Source organism: Sus scrofa, chromosome 2, assembly GCF_054392235.1.
Source record: "Sus scrofa isolate SSC_HxYL_T2T_F1_AM1 chromosome 2, Sscrofa_HxYL_maternal_Yorkshire_Landrace_v2.0, whole genome shotgun sequence".
In the NCBI taxonomy this organism is placed as follows: Eukaryota; Metazoa; Chordata; class Mammalia; order Artiodactyla; family Suidae; genus Sus; species Sus scrofa.
Genome location: NC_139384.1, coordinates 53,616,242 through 53,636,329, shown reverse-complemented (window position 1 = coordinate 53,636,329; position 20,088 = coordinate 53,616,242). Strand labels below are relative to the sequence as shown.

At 39.2% G+C, this 20,088-nt stretch overlaps 2 pseudogenes; both read left to right on the top strand.

The window, feature by feature from the left end:
- The first annotated feature begins 8,653 nt into the window (after positions 1-8,653).
- LOC110259003 (olfactory receptor 8K3-like) lies at positions 8,654-9,569 on the top strand (annotated as a pseudogene).
- Positions 9,570-12,701: 3,132 nt separating this feature from the next.
- On the top strand, positions 12,702-13,511 carry LOC100621627 (proteasome subunit beta type-5 pseudogene; annotated as a pseudogene).
- The last annotated feature ends 6,577 nt before the right edge of the window (positions 13,512-20,088 follow it).

The following is a 20,088-nucleotide window of genomic DNA, read 5'->3' as shown; positions in this document are numbered from 1 at the left end:
TCCCTTCCTCCGCCTCCTGCATCTCCTCACCTCCCTGCATCCATGGTCTTTGTGTCCAAATAATGAAAGTTGGGAAAGACTTGAGACATCGACGACAGGAACCTCTCATTCTGTACCTGCAGCAGAGGCATTAAGAAGCTTGTCCCAACTCTGTACGGTAGGGATTTCCTACGCAGAAAAGAAGATAAAGTGTGTGCATCCTGGGTGGCACACTGTGAACACTTTTAAGATGATGATATAAGAAAAGTCACTCGGTTTTCCCCAAATCAGAATAATAAATATCATTCTACAAATTTAAATCCCAAACCTTACTTACAGGCCCAGCTTTTTCCCAGCATTTCCTGTTATTATGAAGGACGTGATCAAATATCTCAGTACTTTACATACATCTTATAACACTCTGGTTTAAACAAAACAAAACAAAACAAAACAAGCTCCTGCCACATCAATAACCAAAAAGAAAAGAGAAGTTGACACACTTTATAATTTTATACATTCCAAAGAAAAATTGAGGAATTTTAAGACTTCTGTGGAGATTTTCTTATGCCTTGCTCAAAAGAGATCACTAATAATAAAAAAAAAAAATACTCTAGAAACAGATCATGGACATGGAGAGCAGACTTTTGGTTGCCGAGTGGAGTGGGAGGAGGGAGTGGGATGATGAACAGGGAGTTTGGGGTCGGAAGATATAAACTATTACATGTGGAATGGATAAGCATTGAGGGCCTGCCGTACAGCACAGGGAACTAGATCAAATCGCTAATGACAGAACATGATGGAAGATAGTGTTAGAAAAAAAATATATATATATACACATATACATATATATATATATACACATACACATATACATATATACATATATATATATATATATATATATGACTAGGTCGCATTTCTCTACAGCAGAAATCTAGGTAGTATTGTGGATCAACTATGATTTAATAATTTTTTAAAAGAAATATATTTTGCAAACAGTCTATTTCTAGCTAAGTTTGGTTTGAGCAGCTTCTCACCCTGACAGTCCTCAAGCATCACCTCCACTTGTCTACATAGTCATAGGTCACACCTGCCATCTCTGCTTACCAAAGGATATTTTTACAAGCCACCTCCGTGGAAATGAAAGAAGTCCATTTAAATAAATCATTCAAAAAAGAAGTAGAATGAACTGAAAGTTGGAGATGTGGTAGAAGGAGCAAAAACAAAAAGGATTTGGTGATCAGCCAGCCTGCCTCTGCTACAGGGTGTGTGTGCCAGTTTTTGGTGTCACTTCAGTAACTGTTTCATCAGCATTATCCAAGATTGTCAATATTTTCACTGCTACAGACTTTTGGGTAGTGGTATATGCAAACTATGACATATAGAATGGGTAAGTGATGAGACCCTACTATCTACCTTGGGTTAGAACAAGATGGAAGACAGTATGTTAAAAAGATGTATATATATGTATGGCTGGGTCAATATGCTGTACAGCAGAAATTGACACAACATTGTAATTTAACTATGCTTTAATATTTTTTTAAAAAAACTGTATTAAAATTTGTGTTTATCTGTTTCCATTTTAATCTTTTAACTTTTTTTATTGACATGGATTGTGTTTAGTACATTTTTCTATTCCAAATTAAGACCAGTATTTGGACTTTGTAAAAATAATGGATTAAGTGGAACAATTTTAGTTCTATAGAGTTAAATCTGATTCGTTTATTTATTGCAATCCCTTAACACATGCAAAAACAGTACATATTCATAAGTTGGATGTGCTGAGTATGAAATTCTTGTGTACTGATGATGGAATATATTTATAAAAGAAATCTTGAAATAGATCCATATTTATTTAAGTGAATTAATTTTGCTCATTTTTCTCATATCATGATTTTGTGGTATGGAATCAAAGTATAATTAGCTCAATTTAATCATTTTAGGTAAAAAAACAGATACATGTTCAGAGTTTATATTACTTTTGGATCATTAAAAAAACTGTAGGGCATATTTAATGTGGTTTATCTTTATCTTCAGACCTAAAACTTTGGAAGAAGCCACTGTGGAAAACACTGAATGTGGAAGTGATTTGTGGGCGATTAAAGCACCTATCCAACAAATAATAAACTTCAATCCAGATATTTGAGGGAGTTGCACTAAAAGTAATAACCAAAGAAAGCAGGTGAATCATATTTAAGAGAAATTTCCTCAATAGGGAAATCAAGTGTACCCTGAATAATTAGCAAAGATCACTGACATCATTTCCTATTCTCAGATGCTTTCAGAATAACCACAAAATTGTGTTCAAGTTCCCAGGGCACTGTCTCCACAGGGAGAGACACTCATAAATTTCTGTCTGCAATCAGACTAATAATCACACGGGGGAACAAGAAGGCATTTCTTGTTTTAGGTGGGTAGATGGCATTGATTAGCGTAATTACTAGAATAGCTCCAGTGACAACTATCGACCTGTCTTCAATTTAAAATTACGGATATGAGTTTTAGTCCTGATGCCAGACTCAACACACTATACCATGAATGTGAATTATCTTTTCATAACTATGATTTCTGGAGAAAGAATATGTTTTTACCACTGTTATTGTGTTCTTTGAAAGGAGTAAACAACCTTGTTTCTACAAGTTATAATTTAAATACCAGGACTCTAGGCCACAAGAACTCTGAGGATGGAGTAAGAATTTCTTTAAAGCTCCACCTAGGATCTTGGCTAAGCAAAGATGCTAATCATCAAGCCAGAGTTGTTGATGCTGTGTCTATGCCTCAGGGCTTTCAGTGATTCAGGAACATGACCTTACCATTATCTCTTATGACCATGTATCCACAGAGTTTATTTATGCTGTAGATATCCGTGACCTCTTTCGGTTAACAAGAGAAGACAGAGTCATGAATGATACAATGTTTACTTGGTATATGTTTATTAGGTAGGTGATTCTAGGATATATATATTTATATATGATGGATATATGATGTTTATTTGGTGAAAGATTCTAGGAAGTAAAAATGACAGAATGGGGAGGGTGAGAAAGAGAAGGAAGAAAGCTAATAAAGTATGCAAAATGAGTAAATTTCTGCTATATTTTTCATATTTTTAAAGTTTTATTGAAGCATAGTTAATTTACAATGTTGTGATAGTTTCTGCTGTACAACAAAGGGACTCAGTTATACATGTACACACATCCATTCTATTTCAGATCCTTTTCCCGTATAAATTATCATAGTATATTGGGTAGAGTTTTTCTGTGCTATGCAGCAGGTCCCCCTTGGCAAGTGTGCATATGCCAGTCTGAAAACCCCAGTCCATCCCCACACACAGCATTCCCCTTTGGTAAACATAAACTTGTTTTCAAAGTCTGTGAGTCTTTTTCTGTTCTTCAAATAAGCTCATTTGTATCCTTTATTTTAAATTACACCTGGAGGTGATGTTTGCTTTTTACTTTCTGACCTCATATAGTATGATCATCTCTAGGTCCATCCATGGTGATGCAAATGGCATTGTTTCATTCTTTTTTAGGGATGAGTGACACCCCATTTGTATACATGTACCACATCTTCTGTATGCAGCTATGTTTCAATCAACTTATGATGTTTTGAAGTTTTCCTTTAAATAGTCCAAATGAAGGTTAAAGAGCTAGGGTATTTATCCATTGAGTTCTATACCTTCATAGTTGAGCACTTTTCTTAGTACATCAGACCTCAGGCACTTCCAGACCACTTTGAATATGGTCTGAGGATGATTTCAGGATCCTTTGACCCCAGGAAGAGAAGCCAAACTCTTGAAATGGAAAGTTACCAGCATGCCGGCATGGCTGTAGGTCAAGTCATGGGGTCGGGGGCGGGGGGAAGAATGACAAAGAATGGGAAATAGATGTGTCTGCTACAGTGATAGCCACATTATAAAGTTGATGGCAAAGACAAAATAATGCAAAATAGTCTTTGAAAAGAAAATTAAGGAGAGTTCCTATTGTGGCTCAGTGGGTTAAGAACATGACTAGTGTCAGTAAGGATGAGGGTTTGATCCCTGGCCTTGCTCAGTGGCTTAAGGATCCAGCATTGCTGCAAGCCACATCATAGGTTGCAGATGCAGCTCAGATCATGTGTTGCTGTGGCTGTGGCATAGGCAGGCAGCTGCAGCTCTAATTTGATCCCTAGCCCCAGATCTTCCATATTCTGCAGGCGAAGCCCTGAAAAGAAAAAAAAAAATCTATATCTATATCTATCTATATCTATACCTATATCTATCTATCTATCTATCTATCTCTCTCTCTCTCTCTATATATATATATCCGAGAAGGTGCCATTTCCTCCTCTTCTTCCTCCTGCTCTGGATCATTTTACCATCAATATTATGCTGAGGAACCACATCAGTATCTTCAAAGGCCACAGCACAGCTCCCTCACTTGCTCCTTTCACATGCAGAAGGAACTAGAAATGCTGAAAAGGCCTTCTTCTACCCTTTGTCTCAAGAGATATTCAGGAAAAAATCACCTCCCATATGGAGACCAAAGTGTAAATTTATTCTTTCCTATTTATATGTGTTGTCTTCTCATATGGGTATGAGAATACATTGCTAACGTGGAGTATGTGGCCTGCACTAACTTGCCCCTCCCAAACCCATACATCAAGAGACTGTATTGTCTTTTCTTGGCCTCCAAAATAGGCTTTTGGACTTAGGTTAACATGTTAACCACACAACAATAAAATGATGATTTTTTCCTCTACTATCTTTGCATTTTTTAAATATAGATAGTGAGGTTAAAGTCTTGTAAGTATCTTCTAATATATTTATAGCAGGGCCAAAACTGCATCTAAATTCAATGTCGTTAAAGGGTCAAAGAAGCTCAGTTCTTGGAAGAATTATCAATCTAGTGCTTGCATTACGCTTTTAGTATTGGTGAAATTGCCATGCCTGAAACACCCTGGAATCTAGCCTAGGGTACTTCCTTTCCTATTTCATAATGTACCTAAATGCATTGAGGGGCATTTTCTTCTTAGTCTCTTGTTTTTCATATTACAAATTGCACATATCACAAGTGAATAGGAAAATTTATTCTTTTGTGGGGTATGAAGAGATGGCAGATGACCTTCCCACACATCTCCACAGATTCCAGTTATGTGACACAAGTAAAACACAAACTGTGTTACTCAGCTCATAGAATTTTGCATTCATGTTTGAGAATCTAGCATCATGGGAACTAATAATAATGAAGTTCAGTTTTAAAAAATAATCTTCAAGGAGAGTTCTCTGGTGGTCTAATATTTAGGATTTTGTGCTTTCATAGCTGCAGCCCAGGTTTGATTTCTGGTCTGGGAACTGAGATTCCACATCATGCCATTGCCAAAAAAAATGCCGTGTATTTTACAAAATAAGGAATGGAAACATGTATAAGAGCCAGTGGCTTTATTAGCTGTGTTGGATAAGAGAAGTACGAATGTTTGTACTTTTTAATTATTTTTAAATAGTATATGTGTACATATATCTGCTGATGACATCTTCCTTGTTTGGTTAGTGCTAATGAATGCATATTTTTACTTTTAGGTCAATACATTGTTAATATTGTAAATAGAATTTTGGAAAGAGTAAATCATAAGAGGCATATTTAATCTTGCAAATTCCTCTTGAATTTAAATTCTGATATTCTTGAAATTTAAATTTAGTTAGTGACCTGCAGAAGTTCTAGTTTTTAAGACTATGAGTTTAAACATTATATTTTCATGGTAAGTTCTTGACCAGTATATGGTCAATTTCATCATTTTCTATAAGGATAATCATTTTCTCCAACTCTATTTATCAAGTAGATAAGATTGTCCTCATTGTCCTGATGTGCCACCTCTCTCATATAAGACAGTTGTATACAATCATGAGTCTTTTCTGAGTTCTCTATTCTGTTCCACTGATGTATATGCCCAACCTTGTACCAATGCTACATTGTCTCAAAAACCCTAGCTGTGTAAGATTTAATATCTGGTAGTGCCAATCTTTTCAAAAGCATCTAACTTATTCTTCCTACTTTGCATTTTCTAAATACATTTTAAGTTGGTGTCAAATTGCCCAATGAGGTTTTAATTGCAAAGGCACTAAGCAATTAAATCAATTTCAGCAGAATTGACATCTTTATAACATTTGGTCATGCAATCCAAGAATATAGTATATTTAGCAACTTAGAGTTTCGGTCATGTTTTTCAATGATGTTTTAATTTTTTCCTTTTTTGAATGTTTGATTTAGTTTTTATATGATATTTTATCATTATCCAATTTCCACTGTATTCCCCCCCCCTTTTTTTTTTTTGCTTTTTAGGGCCACACCTGTGGCCCATAGAGTTTCAGAGGATAAGGGTCGAATCTGAGCTATATTTGCCAGCCTACACCACAGCCACAGCAATACAGGATCCAAACAACATCTACAACCTACACCGCAGTTCATGGCAATGCCAGATCACCAACTCACTGAGCAAGGCCAGGGATCCAACCTGCATCCTCATGGATCATAGTCAGTTTTGTTAACTGCTGACCCATGAAGGGAACTCCCTGTATAATTATTTTTCATAAAAGTTTAGAAGCACCTGACTTTTAATAAATTGAAGGAAAGATGAGTTAGGAAAGTAGATGTTAAGATGCTCCTTAACTTAAAATGGGTTCATTCAAAACATGGGATGTAGGTAGCCCTGATGGAAGATGAATCAAAGGCATAAGAATAGCTTTCAAATCAAAATATAGTAAGTATTCCTTATTTGTATGAAGGTCATGTCCAGTTGACTTAATCTGGATCAAACAATCTGTTGTCCTGTCCCTGTATATTTAATCAAGTAAAACTTGAATACTTCAAATGAATCAGGCAATAGCTACTTCTGCTTGTTTCTTATTATTTCCTCTCTTTTTCATGTTTATACTTCATACAATGATATCATTTTCCAGCCCCTGAGGCATTTGAAATAACATTCTATACTTTATTTTTTTTTGCGTGTGTGTCTTTTTGCCTTTTCTAGGGCCACTCCCGAGGCATATGGAGTTTCCCAAGCTAGGGGTCTAATCGGAGCTGTAGCTGCCAGCCTACACCAGAGATACAGCAACGCAGGATCCGAGCCGCATCTGCAACCTACACCACAGCTCATGGCAACATTGGATCCTTAACCCGCTGAGCAAGGCCAGAGACCGAACCTGCAACCTCATGGTTCCTAGTTGGATTCGTTAACCACTGCGCCACAACAGGAATTCCCCAGAAATAGCATTCTATACTTTAGAGCGATGTTTCTGTGTGTTAGATAAGTACATTCATAATAGTTTACTGGACAATTTTATGTGGTTCGTTAGTGACATGTTTTAATAAGTTTTTGCTTTTCATGAAGTGTGCTAGGAAAATATAACCACAGTCATGGCAAGTGTTGGAGGGCCTGCCTGTTGTCCTTTTTCAGACTGAATAAATTATAGATGTAAGGCTTACCTGATACGCAAAAGAGGAAAAAGATCAGAAACTTCAAAAATCAGCACACAATGCTGGAACTCATATACACTCTTTTAGAGGAAGTGAAATACATTTCTGTGAAATAAAGTGGGCATGTTAAGGTCTACTGCAAGGTAGCTAAATTACCTTCTATCATAAAAATCATTAAATAACATTTAAATTCACAAAAACATAGTTGGATGAGAGCACAATTTTAAAAATGACACAAATAGTGGAATAAAATAATATTTAGTTATGTAGAGTTATAATGAAGGCAAGTAAATCAAAGTTTATTAAATGAGCTTATCAATGATTTTCTTTGGAGACAGAGACCAAAGTTGCAAGGGCAAGAAGCAGAGGGCTAATACTTCTTATTTTAATTCTTTCTAAAAATTGTTACACTTTAACTAATTACATGTTTTCTTGTTCATTTATTTATTTACTTATTTTGGACTTGGACATCTAGATTGAACCCCCTTTTTTTTGGCCACAGCCATGGTGTATGGAAGTTCACAGGGCCAGATAAACTGTTTGGATAAACTGCAGCACCACAGTGACCAGAGACACAGCAGTGACAATGCTAGTGCCTTAACTTGCTAGCCCCACAGGAAACTCCCAATTATTTCTTTTAAATAAAAAACATTTTTAAAAACATCAGCATTTCCATTCTGGCCATATATTTCTAAAGATATATTGTTGACAAAACTGTAGAGAGTCTGTATAGACCTTGTAATGAGAACCAGGACATAACAAGGTTGCAGTGGTTTCTAAATTTGGCTCCAGGTTCTATACTGGAGGTGAGTCTTGTTTTTATTTATTTATTTATTTATTTATTTATTTATTTATTTATCTATCTATTTGAGTTTTAGGGCCACACCCATAGCATGTGGAAGTTCCCAGGCTAGGGGTCCAATTGGAGCTGCAGCTGGCGGCCTGTACCACAGCTCACAGCAACACCAGACCCTTAGCAGACTGAGCAAGGCCGGGGATCAAACCCATGTCCTCATGCATACTAGTTGAGTTTGTTACAACTGAGCCCAACAGGAAATCCATGAATCTTGATTTAAATCACTCTATCTAAAATGATTGTTATTTATCTTATGTGCAATGGCTTTGCATAATAAACTTTTAACAGATGAGATCTCATGAAATGCAATGTCTTTTCCAATGGTTCTTCCCACAGTTATTGTCCTTAATGGCTTGGATGGACAAAAAAAAATCAAACTGTGCTAAATGACTTCATCCTCATGGGAATCACAGAGCTTCGTGAGCTTCAGGCTCCCTTCTTTGGACTGTTCTTCCTCATCTATGCCATATCAGTGGTGGGCAGCTTGGGCATGATCATTCTCCCCAAGGTGGGCTTGCATCTACAGACACCTGTGTAATTCTTTCTCATATACCTGGCTTACATTGATTTTGGTTATTCAATGACTGTGGGACCCAAAATTTTGGTAAACTTTGTAGCTGATTGAAATACAATCTCCTATCATTGGTGTGCTACACAGCTGACTTTCTTCATTTTGTTCATCATTAGTGAACTTTTCATTCTGTCAGCAATGGCCTATGACCGCTATGTGGCCATTTGCCACACTCTGCTCTACACAGCAGTTATGTCACAAAGAGTATGGTGGGTGCTGGTAGCAGTCCCCTATCTTTACAGTGCCTTTGTTTCTCTGATAATCACCATACAGATATTTGTTTCATCCTTTTGTGACTATGATGTCATTTCTACTGTGACAGTCTCCCCTTGTAAACTTTGCTATGCTCAAGCACATGGGAAATCAAGCTGTTCACACTGACCTGTTCAGCATTTAATTTGGTTTCATCTCTTCTGATAGTCCTGTGTCCTACATACTGATCCTTAAGTCCAGCCTCAGGATGAACACCGCACAGGGAAGACACAAGACGTTCTCCACCTGTGGATCGCACCTGATAGTGGAAGCAACTCTATCCTTTATGTACATGCAGCCCAAGTCCAGTCACTCCTTTGATACTGATAAAATGGCCTCTGCATTTTACACTTTGGTTTTCCCCATGGTGAATTCTATGATCTACAGCTTGAGGAACAAAGAAGAAAAGGGTTCTCTGCATAGGATATGGAAAAACCTGCACAAACACCCTATACAAAATTAAATATAGAATGTGCATATAATGCATTTGATTATAGAAAATTATTATATGTGATAAACAATTAGAAGGCAGTCATTTGTCAAAAGCAGGCAGAATTTCTTGTTTTCAATTTATAGATATTCAAGTAGTGATGATCCCTCCAGTTATCAACTTTGATTTGCCTCAAGTTTCAGTGCGAGAGACTAAAGTCCAGATCACTGTTTTCACATTGCCAAGTAGATTGTTGGCAATTGAAGGCTATCCTTTTTTTTTAACTGCATATATCACTAAATAATCTTTCTAAAAAGGCATTCTTACGTGTTTTAATAAATGTTTTTTGTGTGTTAGCCAACATTTCAATACTAGTGCCCATCACACTGGTGTACTGACACATAGAGGATGGCAGTACTGTTCTTTGTCCTGAGCATTTATATAGCAATGAATACTATATCAAAAATGTCTGCCTGGGAGTTCCCATTGTGACTCAGTGCTTAACAAATCCAACTAAGAACCACGAGGTTGCAGGTTCAATCCCTGGCCTTGCTCAGTGGGTTAAGGATCCGGCATTGCCATGAGCTGCGGTGTAGGTCGCAGATGTGGCTTGGATCCCGTGTTGCTGTGGCTCTGGTGTAGGCCAGCAGCTACAGCTCTGATTAGATCCCTAGCCTGGGAACCTCCATATGCCACAGGAGCAGCCCTAGAAATGGCAAAAAGACAAAAAAAAATCTGCCTAGTGACAATTTAACCCTCTCTCCTCTGTGTTGGTGGCATCTTGGATTTCTTATAAATTATGGTATGTGAACATTTATAAATATAGGGATACAGAAATAAAAGCGTTACTCTTTTCAGTGTTTCCATTGTGGCTCAGTGTGTTAAGAACATGACATTGTCTCCAGGAGGATGTGGGTTGGAGCTCTGGCCTCACTCAGTGGGTTAAGGATCCAGTGTTGCTGTGGCTGTGGTGTAGGCTGTCAACTGCAGCTCTGATTTGACCCCTAGCCTGGGACAATTCAATGTGCCACAAGTGCAGCCTTAACAAGAAAAAAAAAGTGTAACTGTTTGCAAGTGGTTTAACTGTACTAATTAAAAGTCCAAAAGAATTTACAAGAATTTCTCGCATGAGGAAAGTGAATTTTGCAACATTGCTAGATATAAGTTCAGCATACAAAAACACAACTATTTTGCTATAATACTAGCATAAAACAGGTTAAAAAACACAATTTTAAATAATTAATTACATGGGAACAACTTGTGTGACTTCATTGTTAGGACCTATGGAAACACTAGTGAATTAGTAAAGAAGACATGCATGCAGCAATATACATTTGGCTGGAGGAAATAAACATGATGAGGTAATTTGTGCCTAAATTACCCCATATACTTAATGCAATAACAATCAGAATTCCACATTTTAATACTCAAGTTAGTATTAAAATTTACATGGAAATGGAAATGATCAAGAACAGTCAGGACAATATGTTAGTAGAAGAAGGATTCCAGAGGACTTCCAATAGCAGATATCAGGTCCTTAAATAAGGCTAGATTATTTTAACATTTGTGTCATCAATGCACATATGGACAGAAAAAAACAATAAAACAAAAGAAAGTAAATTCAATTAACAGACTCACCTGTATAATTTCAAACAAAAGCTCCACAGCAATATAACAAGGAAAGAAGAGATTCTCAGTAAATCGACCTTGTCCAATTAGGTTTCCTATGTAAAACATGGACCATTGTCATTTACTTGCAATATATGTAAACATTAATTGAGATGTGTCATAAATAGATATGTGCAAGCTACAGTCACAAAGTCCCTGGAAGAAAAACAAAACTAACATCTTTATTATTTGGGACAAGCCAAATTTTCCAAAATGGGGTGCAAAAATTATAACACCAAAAAATGGATAACATCACTTTCCAAAATTAAAACTTCTTTTTATCAAAATACACCATAGGAGAGTGAAAAGGAAATCCTGGGGGAGTATATTTGGTACACTTGCACCCTACAAAGTACTGGTATCAGTAATTTGTAAAAAATGAAACAAAAAGACAACAGGTTGCCTAATTTCTAAAATCAGTATGATCCAGAAAGTCAACTTATTAAGGGAAAAAAAAAGGCAAGATGCCTGACAAAACACTTCACAAAAGAGTGTGTCATAATATCCAAAAAATGCATAAATATGTTTCAAAAATTATTCATTATTAGCTAAGTGCAATTTAAGATTATAATATGATATCACTATACACCCACCAGGATAGCTTTTCGCTTTTGAGTTTTACTGAAAAATTACTTCAAACAATTCAAAATTTTATATGAACATAAAGAAACTAAAACTTTCAGTTGTTTATGGACCATATATATGTTGCTATAAAAACTTTGGAAAAATAAGGGCAGTAAATACTAAATTTTAATTGTGCCTTCTCTGTGATGCAGCAATTCCATTCCTGAGTGATTAGGTCTACTTGAGGATAAGTTAATAGCTTGTCTTGGCACATGTATTCATTATAGATGGGAGGTAAAAAACAGCCCAGATATTATGGATCAATACATAACGGCACATTCAGCACTCACACAATGTGTTCTATAAGAAGTGAGGGAAAGGAGGTAATGGCAGGGGGGAGAAGAATGTGAAGGGGAAGAAGAAGGAGAAAAATAAATGGATACAATAAGTGAAAGATACAAGACTCTCTATAAGTTACACCAATATATACAAATATGAAATATACTGAGCTGTACTCTTAAGACACCAATACTTTGTATGTTACATTTTTTTATTTTAAGAATTTTTGATACACTCAAAGGGGTACCATATGTAACCAAGAATAACAGGTTGATCTCACACTTAGAAATCAATCAATGTAATTAAAATCATTATACATTAGAATAGGTTAATAATAAAATTCAATATCCATTTGTAATAAGCTGTCTAGCAGGCTAGAAAAGACAAAAACAATTTTATAAATAATTACATACAAATTTCTACATCTAGGGAGATGGTGAATAAGCAGAACTCAGAGAATTTTTAGGATAGTGAAAATACATTATATTTACATTATATATATATATATATATATATATATATATACATTATATTATATATTTATATTATATAAATATAGTGTATCATTGGATTTTTCTAAACAAGCTGCTGGCCAGCATGTTAGAGATGCCACTCGCCATGAACCAGGACCAGTTTTACAGACAAGGGGATCATGTGGATCTGCCGGACCTTGGTCCAGGGTACCCTGGCAATGGACTGAGCCTGGTAGTGCCCAGTGGGGGTGTCCCAGAGGAGCCGAGAATCAAAATGCTTCACCATACCACCATCCTGGCCTTCAAGATTCTCCTTGGAGTCATTGTTGCAGCAGACTCCTGGGACATGGCAGTTGCCTACATTGCCTCCCAGACAGTCAAAAATGTGATAGAGATCAGCCTGTACCTGCTGGCCACTGGGGCTGTAGGTGCAGTGAATTGCAGGTTCCTGGCTCAGCAGTGATGAATCTATGAGCTTCAAAACAAGGGATGCATCTCAGTAGCAGCTGCCTCCAAGCTGCTTGCCAACATGGTGTATCAGTATAAAGGCATGGGGCTGTCCATGGGCACCATGATCTGTGTTTGGGGTAAGAGAGGCCCTGGCCTCTACTATATGGACAGTGAAGGAAACTGGATCTGGGGGGTGGACTTCTCTGTAGGTTCTAGATCTGTGCATGCTTATGGGTTCATGGGTTACTCCTATGACCTGGAGGTGGAACGGGCTTATGATATGGCCAGTCAAGCCACCTATTAAGCCAGCTAAAGTGATGCCTACTCAGGAGGCTTGGTCAACCTCTACCATGTCTGGGAGGATGGCTGGATCCAAAGCTCCAGTGACAATGTAGCTTATCTACATTACAAGTATAGTGAATTTTCACCCTGCAGGAGGGTGGATATGGCTGCTTGCATTTCTTGGGGTGACTGTTGGTAATATGAGTACCACTTGCATCCCCTTGTGGAGGGGTCCCCAGTTGTATGGATCTTTTTTTTAAGCTCTGGTGCAATGACTGCCCTTTGTTACCAGTTGTTAATGAGCTGCCACAGAGGTAATTATTTGTTTTACTTGGATGTTAACATTACACTATTCAACCTCAAAACAACAACAAAAATATCTACATAAAATATCTAATGCAACACTGAAACACTGTAATCTACTCCTTTGAAAATGATCCCAGGACTAGGAGATCCAGTCTCTCCATTAATAGTCAGAATATATTTGGACATAGTAATTATTTCACCATGATAACGAAATAAAGGTACAAAAAAAAAGAAATTAGAAACTGACATTTTAAAAAATTGGTAAATATTATGATTAACTACACAGTGAAAGATCTATACATAATGTACGAAAAATAATGAGTGAATTTAGTGAAGTTACTGGATACAAAACTTTAGAAAAATCAACTTTATTTCTACATCCTACTCACAGCAATTAGAAAATAAAATTGAAAGATTGTAACAATTATAAAACCACAAAAAAGAAACCTAAATTAGGAATAAATATAACAAAAAAGATCTAAGCCATCACAGGTATAAAAATTTAACACCTTATTTATTTATTTATTTATTTGATTATTTATTCCCAGCATGCGGAAGTATCCTGGGATTGAACCCACACTACAACAGTGGCACCAAATCCTTAACCCATTAAGCCAGCAGGGAACCCATGAAAAATTTGACAATTGTAAAATAAGTAAATAAGTGAAAACCGATACCAAATTTGTCCATGGAGTGGGAGATTTATCACTGCAGCAAAGTCTAAAATCTTCAGGTTGATCCATAAAATCAATATAAGCCCACATAAATCCTCCCTCCCGCCTTTCCTCTCTCTCCTGCCATTTCTTCCTGTTTCTTTTCTTCCTCCCTCCTTTCCTTCCTTCTTTTTTCTTTCTCCTTCCTTGCAGAACTTTGAAGCCTCATGGTAAAATTGATTCAGAAAGTAAAGCACAAAAAATAGCAAAAATAACCTTGAAGAAAGAGAATACATTTTAAAAAGTCACATGCTACATGGCCAGATACCTTGGCCTATTATACAGATTTAGTAATGAAGAAAACACTTTTGTGAGGACAGACCAATCAATGAAGTAAGTAATTCCAGAAAATGATCCATCCACTCATCTGCTGTTACCTGACTTATGCTATTCTCCAAAAGAGAAGAACGCGTATTTTCAGTAAATGGTATTAGGTAATTTGCATGTTTAATTTGAGAAAAGCATAAAAGAACTGGACATCTACACAATATCCTGTACAGAATCAATTATACCCAGACTAAACAGCCTAATGTGAAATGCCAACTTAGACATTTTAGAGGACAACATGGTGGCAAATCTTTGTGGTATTGGAACATGTACAATTTTTTAAACAGAACACACAAAGTGATAACTACAAGATATTTTAAAAGCTTAATTGGACAATTTAAAAAAATAGAATAAGATACTAGAGAATGAACAATCTAGAAGTACATATTACAATATGTATTACGTTAAGTAAAATAACCCAGACAAAACCAAAACTAATATATAGGATTTCCTTTATATAAAATAACAAAAACAGTTGAAAATGACTTATGTTAATAGAAGCCAGAATGTTATGTGTGTGTATGTGTGTTGATCCATAAAATCAATATAATCCCACATAAATCCTCCCTCCCTCATACACTCCTTCATGAGTGTATGAAGGTGTGTGTATATGTAAGGGAACAGTTCAGGGTAGAAAGAAGAATAAAGGATCCCTCTGGGGTCCCAATAATGTTTTAGTTTGTTTTTTTAATTGTTATTGCTATTTAATCTGGATTCTGATTACACAGCTCTGTTATGATTGTAATTTTCAGCATGCAGTCCTATGCACATTGCATAATGTTCATGCCTAAGTACCTTATTTTCTGAGGTGTGACAATATCTGGTGTGGTGTCTTCATTTGGTTTCCACGTGGTGTTGTGGCATGGAGAAGCCTGTGGCCTGTCATGTGTGCTTGCTGAGCCCGCTGTTCTCCTAGTGTTTTCCTTACTTCCCTGAGATTTTCTAGTCATTGATGTCCTCTGCCGATGAGGACTGTGATTTCTTCTCTCCCAGTCTGTCCGCATTTTCTTGCCTTTGGAAGCAGCTGGGATTCTCAGAGCTGCTTTGCAGGGGGCAGAAAGAGCAGACTTGCTGTGTCACTCCCACCCCAGGGAAAGGCCAGGGACAGAGATGGGACCTAACTCACATGCTGTCCAAAGAGACCTCAGATGTGGTGGCCAATGTCACTTACAACACAGGGCTAGTCTGTCTGTAGTGATCATAGTGTGGCTGGATCCACAGATGGGAACAGACGGTGACTCTGGATGTGCCCCCAAAACCAGATGACACAGGCTTTAAGGCCAGAGTGAGGGACCTGTACTCAGTCCAGGAACTGGTGAAGTTCAAGGGAGACAGAGAGACCCAGATGAACAGAGAGAGAGAGATAGAAGTCATGTCAAAGGAGGTCTTCCTTTGTGACTCTGTCACTTTGCAGTGTGACCTGGGGTGGGACTTATACTGACCAGCTGCAGAGAAGTAACTGGACACAGAAGTAACTGTCACCTTCCAGGAGCTATGCTATCCTCAGAGTTTTGGGTGTGGGGCAGTGGAGTTCCTTTGGTTTTCATTGGCACTTTCAACACTGTAGGGATCAGAAAATCAGAAGTGGTAGATGGTCATACAATGCGGTGAACTGGAGGCATCCTGGCTGGCATCTCCTCAGAACCTTCTGGCCTGGCCCAAGCTGGGAGCAGTCAGGAGAGTGGAGTTTTGGCCAGTCTCCAGGTGCTGGTTGGCAGAGCCAGCACTGCCACACATGGAGGTCCACATGGGCAGAGTACACAGAGGGATGGAGAGCCTGGTGCCTCTGCAGGGACTGGGCTGGACAGAAGAGAGTGGGGCACAGGCCTGTTTGTGGCTGAAAACTCACCTGCCCTGCAGAGGCCCCCAGAATGTCCTCACTCTCTCCAGAATTACATGGCATCTGGTGACCTGGCAGGCATCACTGGTGCACATCCACAGAGCCAGGAGCCAGGACCACAGATGGCTTTCTGCCCATGACAAGCCTCCCACACACTTGGTGAGCTCAGTGGAAACCAGCAGTGAGGGTGTGTCTAGTGGACCCCCAGGGAGAGCTCTGAAGGCTCAGGCAAGCAGGCAGTGCCTTGGCTCCACCCTGGCTCTGGGAATTTCCCCCACTGCCAGGTCACTGAGATGTGCGCTTGCCCACACACCTTCCTGGTGCTTCCTCAAAACTGTACTCCTACCCTTGGCTCAGCCCAATCTGTATCCAGCCCCATTTTTCCATGACCTGCTCGAGGACTTGCAGGGTCTCCTATCACTTGGTTCAAACAGACTGATTCCACTCTTCTCTGAAATCTACCCAAGCTGCATCCCACATGCCTGTAGATGTAGTCACTAAGTATTTCTATTTCCCATTATGAGTTCTGCATAGACCAGTGAACTATTGAGAGATGAGTCTTTGTTTCCAATCTGTGGGGTTATTTTAAACCATCAACAAGGAAGTATTGAGGCCACAACAGAGCAGTCACTGTGTTCTGGGTCTGAGGTACCCAAGAGGGCACTCCCCACTAAACTTCTGGATTTTTGGCTATACATGCATTTTGTTTTGCTTTTGTTTTTGTTTTGTCTTTTTAGGGTCACACCTGTGGAATGTTGAAGTTCCCAGGCTAGGGGTCCATTTGGAGCTGCAGATGCTGACCTACAGCATAGCCACACCAATGCCAGATCCGAACCACATCGGCAACATATGCCACAGCTTGTGGCAATGCAGGGATCTTTTTTTTTTTTTTTTAATATATATATATATTTTTTTATTTTCCCACTGTACAGCAAGGGGGTCAGGTTATCCTTACATGTATACATTACAATTACATTTTTTCCCCCACCCTTTCTTCTGTTGCAACATGAGTATCTAGACATAGTTCTCAATGCTATTCAGCAGGATCTCCTTGTAAATCTATTCTAAGTTGTGTCTGATAAGCCCAAGCTCCCGATCCCTCCCACTCCCTCCCCCTCAGGGATCTTAACCACTGAGTGTGGCCAGGGATCAAACCCGCATCCTCATGAATACTGGTTGGGTTCTTAACCTGCTGAGCTACAAAAGGATCTCCCTACACATGTGATTCTGAAATGTTTCGTTCTCTTTCTTTCTTTCTTTCTTTGTCTCTTTCTTTCTTCTTTCTTTTCTGTTTTCTTTCTTTTCTTTCTCTTTCCTTTCTGATTTCTTTCTATCTTTCTTTCTTTCTTTGTCTCTTTCTTTCTATCTTTCTTTCTTTCTTCCTTTCTTTCTTTCTTTCTTTCTTTGTCTCTTTCTTTCTTTCCTTCTTTCTTTCTCTTTCTTTTCTGCTTTCTTTCTTTCTTTCTCTCTCTTTCTTTTCTTTTCTTCCTTTCTTTCTCTTTCTTTCTTTTCTCTTTTCTTTCTTTCTTTCTTTCTTTCTTTCTTTCTTTCTTTCTTTCTTTCTTTCTTTCTTTCTTTCCTTCCTTCCTTCCTTCCTTCCTCCCTCCCTCCCTTCCTTCCTTCCTTTCTTTCTTTCATTCTTTTTTCTTTTTTGGCCACATTTACGGCATACAGAAGTTCCTGGGCCAAGGACTGAACCCATGCCGCAGCAGCACCCTGAGCGACTGGACTGACAACGCAGGATCCTTAACCCCATGAGAAACTCTGGCTGTAAATGCTTTTAAGTAAAACTTAATTTATCTCACTTAAAATCGCTACTAGTAAGTGTGGGCCTTTTACAGTTAGTTTAGTTACTGACATAGTGGGGTTTATTGTCACTGTCTTACTTTACATCATGTTTGCCTCACTTTTCTTTATTTCACTGTGGCATAAGCAGGAGATCTACCCCTTGACATTTACATGCACAGCACAACATTGTTAACCACGGGCATCTTTAGAACTGATGCTTTCCAGCCACACATGTTTAAACTGATTTCATTCTGATGCCTGTGCTCTGTGTTCAGGAGCTGTCCAGGGCACAGGGACTAGAACAGAAGCCACCCTGCCCACCTGAACTTGTGAAGAGAAAACTGGAACAGGGGAGTGGGAGCAGGGCCCCCTCAGACACTCTCTTGAGCAGGGCATGACACAGTGGGCATAGTCAGTGGGGTCTCCAAGCCTGTGTGGCAGCTGTGCTTGGGCCAGGCTACCAGTTAAAGGGCAAGAACCCAAGGCAGGAGGGCTGACTGAGCAGGATAAACCACATGGCCATGGTCAGCCCCAGTTCTCCTCTGTTTCCTTTCCAGTGTGGGGGAGGCAGCTGGCACCCTTGGGGGAAGAGGTAGTGAGTTGATATTCCAGGATCCACAGCCACTCAAGTCCTGGGGCCTGGGCAGCCATGCCACCTGGACCATACAGGGCTGCACTTCCCTCATGAGGTCTCCATCTCTGAGCCCCACTAGCCAGGAAGCTGGGTGATGGAAAGGGCTGTGGATTCCTACAATCCTGGGCAGTCCTGGAGCCAGTGCCCACACCCCTCTGTACCTTTAGTACATCCCTAGGCAAGAGGGGGAAGACTAGGGAGCAGCCACACCTGCTTCAACCCATGCTGTGGGTAACAGTAATGAGAAGCTTGTGTGAGGTGGGTGGGCTGGGTCCAGAGGAGAAGCCAAGTGCCCAGACACACACGCACACGCGCGCGCACACACACACACACACACACACACACACACAGCACATATGTGGTCGCATGCACATAGCACAGATGTGCCACTGTGGGTGGTGGAGCTACAGGGGATACCTATATCAGGTGACATTGCTGTAATCTTGGCCACCAGCACAAGGGGGCTGGCATGGGACACCAGTGGCCTTCTTCATGTTTCTATTCTTTTTTTTTTTAACTTTATTTTTTTAGGGGCTCATGTGTGGCATGTGGAAGTTCCCACGCTAGGGGTAGAGTCAGAGCTGGAGCCCGCAGTCTATGCCACAGCCACAGCCATGTCTGCAACCTACACAACAACTTACAGAACTGCCAGATCCTTAACCCAATGATCAACCCTTATCAAGTGTGCGTCCTCATGGATACAAGTCAGGTTTGTTTCTACTCAGCCATAATGGGAACTCCCAGGTTGCTATTCTTTAGGAGGTTCTTGGTGTCAGGGAAATTACAGGGGCTCCCCAAACTCAAACTCACCTGTCTCTGTAGCAATGGGACTGTGTGCCCAGCTAGCCAACACCACTCCAGGACTAAGCAGGAATCCCTCAAGCCCACCACCACCAGTGTCCACCTCCAGGTCAATTCCTCCATAGACCTGCCTCTACCTGAGTGGATGATACAATGGAGCCCAGGGGAAATGTGCTAGTTGTTTCAAGACCTATGTGGCCTGCTTCAAAAGTTCACATCTAGATTAACTAAGTAAGAATAGCTAGAAAACCTGTAAAAATGTTAAAGAGGGGCTGGTCATGGCAGCTAAGAAGACAAATAAAGCTTACTGAAAGGCCACCATAAGTAGGAAAAGCCTTGCTAAGTCTGAAAAAATCCTGGACACCGC